The sequence below is a fragment of the Diadema antillarum genome, unplaced genomic scaffold, assembly GCF_040938485.1.
Source record: "Diadema antillarum isolate AM-2024a unplaced genomic scaffold, OU_Dant_1.0 seq00000475_RagTag, whole genome shotgun sequence".
Lineage (NCBI taxonomy): Eukaryota > Metazoa > Echinodermata > Echinoidea > Diadematoida > Diadematidae > Diadema > Diadema antillarum.
Window position 1 is genome coordinate 32501 of NW_027271442.1, and position 13910 is coordinate 46410.

Here is a 13910-nt window from a genome sequence, read left to right on the forward strand (position 1 = left end):
TATGACATGTCTGAAAACTACTATCTTGTTTTTTATGCAATTATCAAGTCATTTAAATTTCCCTAGCTGGCTCTTTTTGACTTATTTACTTCTTCTTCTTTTTTCTCCATTCTCCACTCCTTACAAACGTCTATCATGACTCCCCTTTCTATGTTTCCTATAGTTTCCATTCTCATCCAATGACAAAAACCAGTTTGCACCTTTGCTTGTATTACTTTTCATATTTTTTTTTGTTTTTGTTATTTGATAAAATGTCACATGAGAATAGAGTCAACAAGGAAACAGAGGAAAGTTACTTGGATTGAATAATGATGTTCCCAATCGAAGAGGATGACCAACAAATTAGTAATGAAGAATCTTCCTTTTTTTTCATACGAGTTGAAGGGGAACAGAACCACGAATAATATTTTGATAACACATAACCACTTAAAATCGTGATTGCAAGGCACGAAACCTTTAAGTATCTGTATATTCATTTTCTGAATTTATACTCCTCCAGATCATATTATTTTTGACAAAAATAATCGGTTTCTTTGATTTTAATGTAATTTACATTTCGATTCAATTCAACTGAAAAGTTTATTTACTCGACTACATTACTGTACAGAATAGTTCATACACATGAATTCTGCAAAAGAACATAGGCCTAATGTACGCAAGTTGTTTCCGTAGAAGAGCACTTACTGCATGAAGAGGAGACCCCGATTTTTGAAATGTTAACATTAGGTGAAAGCAGCTTTCCAATATGAAATATATTCTGTACGTATCGCTTCGCAGGAGGCGGCATGCGAGGGTTCTACCACACAGAAGACCAGAACAATACATCATCCAACAACATTTCCTGCAATAACCATTTTTTCTTCTGTGTTGCAGACATTGAATGAATTAGTAATATATGAGTTTAGAAAGAAACAACCGGTTTAAAAAAAAAATTACGTCGGTTAACTGTAACCACATTGGAATGTGCAGGCACCTAATCTGTCTTCTTATGCCATGTGTTGAACTTTTTATAAATACAAAATTTCATCTTTTATAATAGAAATTAAAATTGTTTGAGCATACACCCATGTCATGTTCCATGTTGAAATTTAAAATACCGTCTTGGAATAAGCCAGAAATACTGATTTTGTCTGGATACATGCTAAAATAACAACTATTATTACAATGTTTCAGCAGCTGTATCAAGTGCCTTTTCGTCATCTCTTACAGAATAATTTGCCTGGTTGGTCATGGGGAAACAAACGAATAATAGACTTTGAAAAGACTAAAATGAGTTTTGTTCTTCTCCGTATCTCCTTATCTACGCCATCATAGAATGAAGTCAGTATTTTGCATCTGAAAAACATAGGACTATGCAAAGATGCACAGACACACACTCACAAACGCACTTGGTGGTTGCATATTCGAGTGGCTGCATGTGAAAGTTGATTCATGTATCTGTGTACACATCTATCGTCCCTCCCTGTGTATCTGGCATAGTATGCATGTAATGGAGGAAGTAGAGTGAGATTATTCACGTCAAAGAATCTGAGGATGACAAAAGTCAACAAAAACCGGTAATATGACGAGCAGTAAAAACAAGATCAGTGAGACATGAGATGGTTAAGCGCGAAAGCATCATGTTAATAGACAGGGAGAAATAGTGTAGGATTTAAGAAGCTACATGATCTAGGACTGACAGGCAGTGTTTGGTTTCCCATCATGACATAACTCGTCCATTTTCACAATAAAGACATTAATGTCCCTTTGACATTACCCTATTAACCAAATTTAAATCGTATTCGTTTATTTTTCTCTGCTATTTTTCTTTCACTTGTCATTCTGAACTAAATAAAATGGCTCGTGTTAAAAAAAAAAAATCTTTATAGATAAACATAGGCCCTATTTTATCTAAAGATATCATCGATTTAAGGGCCCTGAAATCCAAATGCATGTTGATTTGTGTTGATTTATGATATCCTCAACATCACTTTTGCGGTGAAACGAATATCTAGAAACATCCATATCTTTAACGATTAAAAATTGATTTATATCATATATATATATATGATATAAATCAATTTTTATGTTTCTGTCCGCCCATCACATTTCATCAATCGATGTTACATGTTTTTCAACCCTATTCCTTTCAACAGCTTGTTAAGAAACGTTTTGCAGTTATTACCAAACAAAACACTGGAAACGCCGATTACAAACAAACAAACAAACAAACAAACAATATGGCATCACTTTTTTCCTAACTACAGAAAACAAACTATATTCATTTCATTCAATGCAACGAAATTGTTCGAATTTGCCGAAAGCAAAGATATATTGAAATATTAAAAATGTTCTATATAATGCCTCAAAGTAAAAATTCGACGTATAATCTTTCAGACATATAATCCTTCGACATTTAATCCTTGCAGACAAGGATTTGAAAAAACTAAATCTGAAAGATTTCAATATTCAATTGGAAAATGAAGAGATCATGAAATTAAAATTCATCCGGGTAAAATATAAGAACCAGGCACCATCAAAAAAAAAAAAAATCGTTGCAGTTTGGGAAGCAGGAAACTGGATGACACATCACAATACGCGGACTAATCTTGTGGATTTTATCATGTGGGACGCCTCTTTCATATGCACTTATCGTACTAGTGACGCACTAAAAGCCAGACATTTTATATGCACGCATGGTACCGAACCTGATTTGATACTAACTTCGTGGTAAATGAGCAGAGAAGTTTCCTTCTCTAGATTGGCGAATTTCAAAACTTCTTTTTCAATTTCTCCTCATATTTTTAGAGATACTCGAAAGTAGGTGTGAGGAAATCAATCAAATAATACAGATTTGGTTGCTCTTCGAAATATCAATTTTCATTGTATCATTATTATTCAAGCATATTATTCAACTCCTCGTAAACCATGTAAATCGAAAATAACTACTTTGAGTGTATAGGTTTTTTATCACCTCGCTCATGTCAGTTTGTGATAGTATTGATTGATTGAATGATTGATTGATTGATTGAATGATTGAATGATTGAATGATTGAATGATTGATTGATTGATCGATTGATTGATTGATTTTTTCCTCCATTTTATCTACCAGGATTTTCATATCATACAGGAATCTGCTCACAATGAGTGGCAACCGAGTGTTGGTGCAGGTCGGGCTTCTCTTCATAAACATTCACTTCGTTGGTAAGAGAAAAGTCATTCAAGACTTGGTTAATTTCTTTACCTCCATCATTCTGCACTTTTCGTCGTTCCGATACCTGTTTCTGTGATTAATTAAAAAGTCTGAATCAGCACAATGCTTGGAAATCATAACGTTCAGCTAAAATTCAAGAGTGGGCATTAAGGTTGTCAAACTCATGAACACAATTATCTTACTGTTTCATCTAGTTTAAACAGTTTGATGTATATCATATCATCATGTCAATTGCATTCTTCATTTAATGTATCTATTTCATTTATCCATAATATCATAATCAATAATACAAGGAAAGACTTCATAAATAATGACGTTATTATCTTTTCCCTGTGCAATATTGTTATGTGATTGTGAATAATGGATATATTATTCAGCAGACGCAGAAAACATTTCTCCCATAAAAGATGTTTCTTCCCATTGTGTTATGTCTGACATTATTGAGATCTATCAGTCAATATTCTTACATTTCCTTTTCAGCTGGAATGACGTTGAACCTCGAGGTACCCTCGCCTCTCCGGGCTGGCCGTGAAGTCACCGCGGTTTGCACAGGAAATGATGTCTCAGGCTCGACTGTACCAACATGGTTTCTGAATGGACTCAATATCACAGACGGCTTTACCACCACTAGCGAAGTCTTTGTGGAAAATAAAGTAGAACCTACGTGCGGCACTAGATAGAATGATGACTTTTTAGGCAAGGATCTTTAAAATCAGTTATTTTTAGGACTCAAAGACGCTGTCTGGATCAAGCTGACGTCGTAGTTTATTTGAACAGAATTTTCGAACGGGTGTGAAAATCAAGACTTATAGGCTCAGTTTTTTTAATGCAGATTTCTGCTTATTGCTTCCGTGTAATCACATCTTGGCATAGGGTCATATCAGAATTAAGTATAAACGTGATGCGACAGCTGGATTGGATGTGTTCCGTGTTATAGCACGAAAGCATCACACACACACACACACACACACACACACACGTATATATATATATATATATATATATCCACCAATGAATAATGTATGGCGTTGCAGACAATGCACTTAAATGAAGGAGACATGTGATGCATTCTACGATATAGAGAGACAAATTACAATTAAAGCGCTCCTTTTTTCTATATTTTATTTACTATAGGGATAGAGTGTCGTTCTGATTTTAATAGAAACTGATTAATTTTTTTTTTCATTGAATGACAATATCCACATCTCAGACAAATGTAGAGAACGCCTCAAAATTGAATCTGCTTACCGGGACGGAAGTCACCTTTCACCTAGTGCGATACCCACAATGGGTAAGCGCTCATTTATTCCACAGATGATACATTCACACCATGTAAAATGACTCGAACAGACGAAGAAATACATCATCTACCCACACACAGCTTTAGGCGGCGAACATTTGACAGATTTTAGGATGAAATTAGTGTAAGCATCGTCTCCCATACATTAGAGCCGAGAAGAGAGAAAGGGAAGAAAATTTACAGACTCTCAACAGACACTCTAATTTGTGTGTAGATGTAGGGAGGACATGAAAATAAAAGAAAAACTACTTATAAACACAATTTAGGAAGAAAACATACTAGGACCGTGTATCAAACCCTAATGTACCCTCATAATAATGCTTTTGCTTAAAGATATGAAATGATTGATGAAATAAATTAGAAAACGCACCTCTCAGTTCATGCCTACAATGTTGACGATGATCCCCATATTCTGAGATGAACTCAATGCGCAGGTTGATCGGATATGAACTTTGACCGATATCAAGAGAGCGAAACAAAACGGTCTAATTTTTCATCGTCAAAAACATTTTCTTCAGTGGGCTCATACGGCAACCTGTCCCTATAGAATCACTGTACTTAATTTTACAGCCTATTTTGCCATTGTCATGTTGCTAAACATTATAAATTTGCTTCTTTTAAGGCATGGTGGTAAATACTTCCAAGTGAGACATTAGGCAGGTTATGAGGCTTCCACACCGGACCGTTTACGGTTTTAGAATGACCGGAAAAATATTCAAAGAAATAGAAAAACACAAACAAACCTATACCGAGACTGAGTTGACTGTAGATTAGTATAAGACGTGGTAACTTAACTTGAAAAACTAACAAAAAGCTGAATCAAATGGTAGTCCTTAGTGTCAGTAAACATGCATTTTCTGCCCATCACTCATAAAGGTTACAATTAACATTCTTGTACCAGGACATACGCGTATTTTTGAGGTCACAAATAAGCACTGCTGAATCCGCATCATTTGAAATACTCAACCCAACAACGGCAACAATGTTATACCAAGTATGTAAAATGTAGGTAACCCACTGCAAGCGTAAAAGATATGTCCATTGTCGAAATAAACATACCGATTAAAATCATTATCACATGCACGGCAAAAGGGAAAAGCATTGGAGTTTGAAAGCGGAAGTGAACTTTCACCTACAATCATGACTAATCACAGAAACAGGCGTTTTAACACCCTGCAGGGTTAGAATTGTATTCATTTACAATAGGCGTCTAGTGTTTGAATACTTGTTCATCTTACCTGCCTTGATATAAGTCCAACAGGGGTGTAGTTCGGGCTAAATGAGTGACTTTGTTATACTCCGGGATATAACGTGCTTAGAGAGTGATATGTTGCATGGTATAACGTCCTCACTACTTGGAATTAGAAGGACCGCATTATAATTACTTTTGATCAATTATACACTTTGATGCCGTCAATGTGCAAAATTACACTGAATATAAAAAAGGCAGTTATTGATTGTGGAAACACTGAAAGTTTGTAAGAGAACTGTTAGAAATATGTCTTCAATTCAGGTTTATATTCTGCCACTTTAACCCCTGGACGTGTCTGATGTTTGACCTCCTGTCTCACGCAAGTCTTGCAAGCTTCCAAAAATGAAGAGTGCATCAGTAGTAATGATGGTAATTGGCTGTAGGAAAAACACGTATACAGATTTGCTGACCATCAGCTGATTTTAATGGACAGGTTTGAATTCCTTACCGACGGAAGTGACAGTCGATTTTCACAACGACTTCATGTTAATAATATGATGTATCAACCATTGTTGCTTCTGTTTTAGTGATTTATTGATGAGGATGAATCTCATTTTTTTCTCTTCATCCTCAATCTTTAGGAAATCGTCTTTGAAAACTCGATAAAAAAAATGATGCCTTACGGAATGGATGACGAGCATCACTAACTGACAAAGGCAGACCAAGTCCAAGAATACCGCGGCTACACTATATTATTGCAGATGTGGCACTGGTACTAGTACATGTCCCGGCTATGAGGGTGAGTACATGCAGCTTGATGTCTTGACAACGTTCCAAAACATACACCAAACACACAGGGTGATGTGAAGCGGTAAAATATTAACGTGTTCAGCAATAAATGTTTCATCCTATATTCAGTGACATCCCTGCACACTAACTCACGCACTAATAGTAGGGCTAGTAATACACTCGCAGATATTTTTCATCAGACAGATGTGTCTAATGGTCATTCAGTTTTCAAAGTGTAGACCCTGTGTCAATTAATTGAAAGCTGAGAGATCGTACAGAACAATATGTTACATTAGATTATGCGTGTCACAATGTTGTCGTTGTTATTAATTTACTGTTAATCTACTTTTTACTCTTTATCAATGTACCTATCTTATATCTTACATTTTTTTTAATCCTATATCTTATATCTTTATCGATTATAGTGAGGCTGGTTGGGGGATCAACACAAAATGAAGGCCGAGTTGAGATATCGTGTAACGGGCAGTGGGGTACGATTTGTGACGATTGTTGGGATATCAACGACGCGCACGTCGTGTGCCGAGAGCTTGGCTACTCAGCAGCCTCAGCTCATCATACTAGAGCCAGCTTCGGAGAGGGATCTGGACCAATCTTGCTTTCCGGGGTTGATTGTGCTGGAACTGAAAACTCCTTATTCCAATGCACTCGACCGTACTGGGGATGTGATGGCTATCGTTGTGAACACAGTGAAGATGCTGGAGTGACGTGTGAGGGAGAGCGTAAGTTTAAATCTTTAATCAATGAAAGATTAACCTGAAGCTAGTCAGGATGACCCCTAACACTACAGGTTTTTATGCATGGCAATACCGGCTTCACGACAGAGTTGGTAATTAAGACCTCGTAATTTAAATCGTGAGATCCATGGGTCCTGTCCCTAGATAGCCAGTGGTTATACTCTGAGGCAAAGCCATTTCTCCTCATTGCCTAAAGTCCCTGTAGAGAGGATTTAGAGCTGTGGATTCCGTGGTTGCTTGTTTCCAAGCATCCATTGTTTCGTCAGCGGCCACCAAAAAACGTAAATGATAGATAAAACAAATAAATAATAAATAAAACAAAATACAAAATTCAAAATTGTTGTACAGTTGTATAATTTCATGCATATTATATAATTTGAAAATACATTGAGAAAATATAATATATATATATTATAACATTAGAACTGCTGTATAACGCATGTATGACTATTAATGAAAGCCTTTAGAGTTTCGATTTTCAGTAAAACATATACTGGCGATACTGACGAATCCACTTTGCAATGCATGCTACCTATATGACAACCGAGCGTTAGTTGTGAATTCTATCCTCAAGGTGGACACCAATTCTTTTTTAAGTGAACTGTCGACGCAATGAGCCTGTAATGTTATTTTTGGTTAATTTCTCCGCTTAAAGGAACCGCAAAAGTAGATACGTACACCGTTCGCAGCGAGCTGACATTAATTCCAACCGTAGCGGACCATGGGGGCGTCCTTCAGTGCAACCTTCTCAGCAGCGAACAGTCTAGAACGTTACAAGTCCAACGTAAGTATAGTTTTTTTTTCCCCTTTCTTTCTTCTTTCTTCAAGGGAAATGTAGTGTCGTAGAGATAATACCTAATATGGTGAAATTGTGCAAGGATATCTTCAGTTAAATTTTCCACGATAGTGTCGTCATAATATTGAATAATAGTAATACTAGTAGGGCCGAAGAATAATTTCGAAACAGAATTTAATCAGCTACAGCATACTGAAATTTGGGTACAAATTTTTGAAAGATAAGAAATATATGCTCGAATAAATTCTAAATCTGATGAAGTCAATATAATATTTCATATATTTTTCATTTCATTGGATAAAGGAGCTTGTAAACACTAAATAATTTCATAAGACGTTTACACCCACTAGATGGCATCTACCACTTATCTGCTTTCTGACTATGTAAAAAAAATGTGGGGATCATCGTCCATCCTAACGACCATATCTGATATAAAATATGCACGTTTTCCGCACATTTGAACTGTATATTGCTATCACACGGAATTTTACCTTTGACCGGCCGTTATGAAATCATTATTGTTAAGTCGAATAAACTTAAAATTTGATGTAAATTTTCTTATTGAAATTAGAAAGCGATTTCTTGCAACAACAACAACAAAAAGAAAACAAGATACACTTCTCCTTTACGGACGTGCAATAAAGCTCAAATAACGCGCGCACTGATTCGCGTACATGCAAAATTTTAGAATACCCAAAATGATTTGAAACGATTGTAAAATGGTTTCTAGCTCAATTGCAGCAGTTTGAAATTTTGACGCGAGCGTATGCGTGCATGCGTGCGTGTCCTGGCATTTTTTTTTTAATGGAAAATATAGGTCATTACACTGTAGCACATGAAATACGCATCTGCCAATTTTCATTGGAAAATAACTTTTAGAAATTGAGCTAGAGACAATAATGTGATTTTAGAAAATAATGTGATAGTGACTTTACGGCTCAAATATCACATAGGAAAAAAATGTTCAAGCAGGCTGAGCTCATGAGGGATTAGTGATATAAGTAGTAAGAGTTAAATTTCGAACTTTTGTAAATAAGCGACAAATACGATTTTGTACGGAAAGTAAGAAACCAAGGTGATTCGTGATCTCCCATGGATTACAGTGAAAAGTCTCATATGAAGATGATTTTTCAGAACTCCAGCAAAATCCTGGGGGGAGGGGGAGAAGCAAAATAGTGAACCCTGGTAAAAAGTAAAATGATGTTTCAGAAGAAAAACAATTTGACATGTTCGAGTTACAGGTTGTTTTAAATGGTTGTTCCTTCGTATTCTATTTGCTTCTCAAACAGGATGTCCAATCAAATCAAAATGAATCAACTTCAAATAAATAATCAACAAATGCCAGGAGCCATACAAAAAAGTACAGTCTATACTACATGCATTACAAAATCATTGGAAAACATTATGGTTTTATATAAATACAAAAAGGCAGTACATTTTATTAAATAAGAAGCGGTAAGCATCATTTGCTCCTCTCTCTCTCTCTCTCTCTCTCTCTGTGCCTCTCTCCAGATCTTTGTAATGAGAGAATTCACGCACGGACGATTTAAAACTCAAAAGATGGGATTATCTGTCGTTGTAAAATTTTGCGTGCTCATTATGTTCATGGACCAATATGCAACATGAAGTTCCGGCTGTTATGTAAGCTCACATGAACATAATATGTATATGTATGCATGTATTTATTATATTGTACATTTCTAAGTAAATCACACATCTTGTACTTCTTTACTTTTAGCACGCTTACTTTTCATTATGTGTCGCTTTTTTGATGGAAGCAAAGCAGTTAAATTAAATTGAGTTTATCTGAATCGAATATATAGGTGCATTATGAAAGGTTTGATCGCAAAGCGAGTTAAAGGACAAGTTCACCTTCATAAACATACGGATTGAGAGAATGTAGCAATATTAGTAGAACACATCATTGAAAGTTTGAGGAAAATCGGACAATCCGTTCAAAAGTTATGAATTTTTGAAGTTTTTGTGCAGTAACCGCTGGATGAGAAGACTACTGCAGTGTGCGAATAACTTAGATGTCACATGCGTACAACAATATAAGGAAAATATAAAGAGAATTTCACAAAATTTCATCTTATGAAAAAAGTTCACATTCCCCCGACTCGTTACCGACAAATGTTATGGGTAATATTATTCCCCCTGCCTTTAGAAAGAGCCAAGTCAAGTGCTCTTTTATTATGTGAAAAAAGTGAAAATATGTTGAATTTTCTTTATATTTTCTTTATACTGATGTACGCATATGACTCACAAGCTGTAGTAGTCTCCTTATCCAGCGGTTCCAACACAAACATTTTTAAAATTCATAACTTTTGCCTCGATTGTCCAATTTTCCTCAAACTTTCACTGATGTGTTCTACTAGCATTGTTGCATTGTCTCAATCCTTATGTTTATGAAGGTGAACTTGTCCTTTAAATATCATATTGAAACATTTTAAAGTAAGCATATTCTCAAATAAAGCAAAATAAAACCTGTCCAGTAATACCTCATTTTTCGCAGAGCAAGGAGTATTCTTTAAGTTATGGAGAAAAATATCCCATATTTTCTTATTATATTTTTGATTTTCAAGCAGGTTTAATTTCAAATATATCAAATGGAAAAGAATGGAGTTAGCTCATTTTGGAATTAACGCTTCACAAAGATGATTTACCCCGAGATAGGATTAAAGCAACGATGACTTGATTACCTGTCTGGTTCTAACATTTGTCACGTGACAGACGCCCCCGCGGATAATATCACTGTGATCCAGATCAGCCAAGTCGAGGATGAACAGGGAACTAATATCCTTCAGATCACGTGTCACGTCAACTCATGTGACCAACCATTTCCACCAATCAGGACATACGAGATTGCAATCGATGACGTCATTCAGTCATCTTCAAGCTCCCCTTCGGTGACCTTTGACCCTCCCTCTAGTGGATGCGTAGAAATCTCCTGCACCGGTGATAATGAGATCGGTAGGACGACCACCACACAGACTTACTGTACGAAAAGCTGCGGTAAGAGAACATTATCAATTGTGACCCTGCATCACAAAACCAACAAAAAATCGCAAGACATGGATTTTTTAGTTAAAGGCAGATTCTAAAGGAGCAGACTCTAACCTTTAAAATGATGTATAACTCAATTTAAATGGACGCCCATAACCTACTTAAATACCGGATAGAAAGTACACACTCTGGAAAAGTGTGAACTGAGAAAAGAGGAAGTATAGGGTCTATATATTAGAGCGCTTAATCTTTCACCAAGCCGCGCTAGCTGTGCGATGAAAGGGACAAAACACAGGATGTTAACCAACGGAGAAACAACAATGAAGGGAGTGTCAAATTAAGCTGACATTGAGCATGTTCTATCAACATACTCTGGCCATGATTAATGCCAACTTACAAAGCAGTAGCATTATCCTTTCAAAAGTTATTAGACTTAAAAGTGAAGAGTGTACAAAGGATTTCAAGAAATGAAAAGGGGCCTCTAATACATACGTGATAATTCTATACTCCCCCCCCCCAAAAAAAAAAGGGGGGGTTGTAGAAAAACTGCTGAAAACACACTTTCCCATTCGTGATATGATCCCAAACTAAAGAATAATGTAGAAGAAAGACAGCTTTTTCAGAAAATATTAAAAACTCAAGATTGACATAGTTGACCCATTTCACCTGTTTTAAGTCCTCCCGTAAAATCAAGGGGTGTTTTGTGGTGCGCGGTCACAATTTTGAATCTTCCTATGATATACACCAAGTTTCTATCAGACTCCAAATACATTCGAGATTTCGTAATAATTGATAGAGTCACCACTTGCACATGCTTTGGCTTGGGAACACTTCTAATTTGATGACGGTTACCATCACCATAGGGAGCTTGCAGCTTTAATCAGTGACACTGTTAAACTGTTATTGCGAATATCAACATTTTTACAAGCATTTCTAAATATATATATATATATATATATATATATATATATATATATATATATAATTAAAGAAAATACCAGCATAGTATGACAATCTTATTTCTAACAGGAGTTTCATTACTCCAGCAATCAACGAAGCAATATTCGTTCTATCATTGATACTTTATGACTTTGACTTCTAATAGGAACCAGTGGCGAGCCTCCAGCAGCTGATATCTTGTCGATCAAGACTTCGGAGTTCCTAGACAAAGACCGTCAGATGAATCTGCTAATCCTGTGCAGAGCAAACCTGAGCGACCAGCCGTCCCCGTATCTCCATTCGTATTCAATTGGAGTTGATGGGACCATCCTGTCCAACGCGAGCTGGACCTCGGCCGTCCTGAGACCACGCCCAAATAAGTGTATTAATGTCACGTGTTCAGCAACTAATGGCGTCGGAATAACATCCGTGTTGGCGAGGCACTGTCCCAGGAGAGAGCAATTGGAAATTCAAAAATGTATCTCTTTATCTCCCATCGTCTCCGCGCCATAAAGCGAAAGAATGATTCCGTCTGTCAAAATTCTCTGCAGGACAGGTTCTAGTAACTTTGGAGAATCATTTGTAAAATCCGGAGTAATTTGGGACTTTATGGATTTTTGGCAAAAGCTTGGAATAATTATAATCTGTGATTCACCGAATTCGATCCCTTCCCAGTAATATGGACTTTCTCCTTTTCTCAACGTTAATGTAACAAACAACCAAGGAATGTTTGTTATTAAAGAAGGCTTCCTTTTACAACGAAATATGTTACAGAATTTCATTATTCTGCTTTCGCGATCTTCCCAAGAGTAAGAATCGTTTGACGTATACATAACTATGAATCCAACCCTAGGGAGACTTTGCATGGCCATAAATACTTACTTAAGGATGCAATATATGTCTCCTTGATTAAGTAATTATGTCTTTTATAACTATATTATGTCCCATCCAAATGCCTGCTTTAGTGCTGGCATTGTTTAGTAAACATTTCCAACACATTGTGTCCATAAAGCCAGATCCATGTCTATGTTTAAAACAATCAAGGCCTCCTTGACAACTTGTGTGAACAATTTTTTTTATCACATCCCATGTATATCTCTTTCCATTCCTCAGACCCACCTGCACCTAACATCATCTCTATCAAGGTAGAAGAAGACGAGAATGACTGGGGAACGAGTCTCAATATCTCGTGTCACGTGGATCCGACCGACCAACCTTTTCCACCGATCGGTGTGTTCGAAATCACCGCTGATGGAGACATTCTGTCAAGATCCAACGCATCTTCAACGATCATGGAAGATCAACCCAACCGGTGTATCCATATATCGTGTACCGGTATCAATCAATTCGGGGAGACGTTTTCTACGCGGAACTACTGCCCACTGAGAACAGGTAGATTCCATGTAGCCTCTGAGTATATAAAGGATAATAAAAGAATATTTCTGATTTGACTAAGAGTTCATGTTTAAATGTGTTGAAATGCTTTTATATATTTTGGCTTTTTGGTTTCTTTATAATGTTTTGCTTAGGCAAGTTTTGTACTAGGCTTGTTACGGGTGGAGATAAAACAACAAAAAGAAAAATAAAAGGGCCTGTTTGGTTTCATATATTATTTCAAGTAAGATTGTTTTATGGTTATAATATTATGTTCATTTTGTTTGACTGAACTTGTGGAGAAAAGGTTTGTTCTGCTTTTGAATGAAGACAAATACATTGTATCTTGCTCTCATAGGTCACGCGCCCCCAGCGAATAACATCCTCTCCATCGAGACTCAGGAGATCAATGGAGAAGGAAGCCAGGTCATTCTCGTTATCACGTGTCACGTCAGTCTTGAAGACCAGCCGTTCCCACACCTCCACACATATACTATTGGAGTCGACAACACAACGCTCTCCTCGTCCAGCTGCGCCTCGGCTCTCTTCAGACCACGCCCACTCA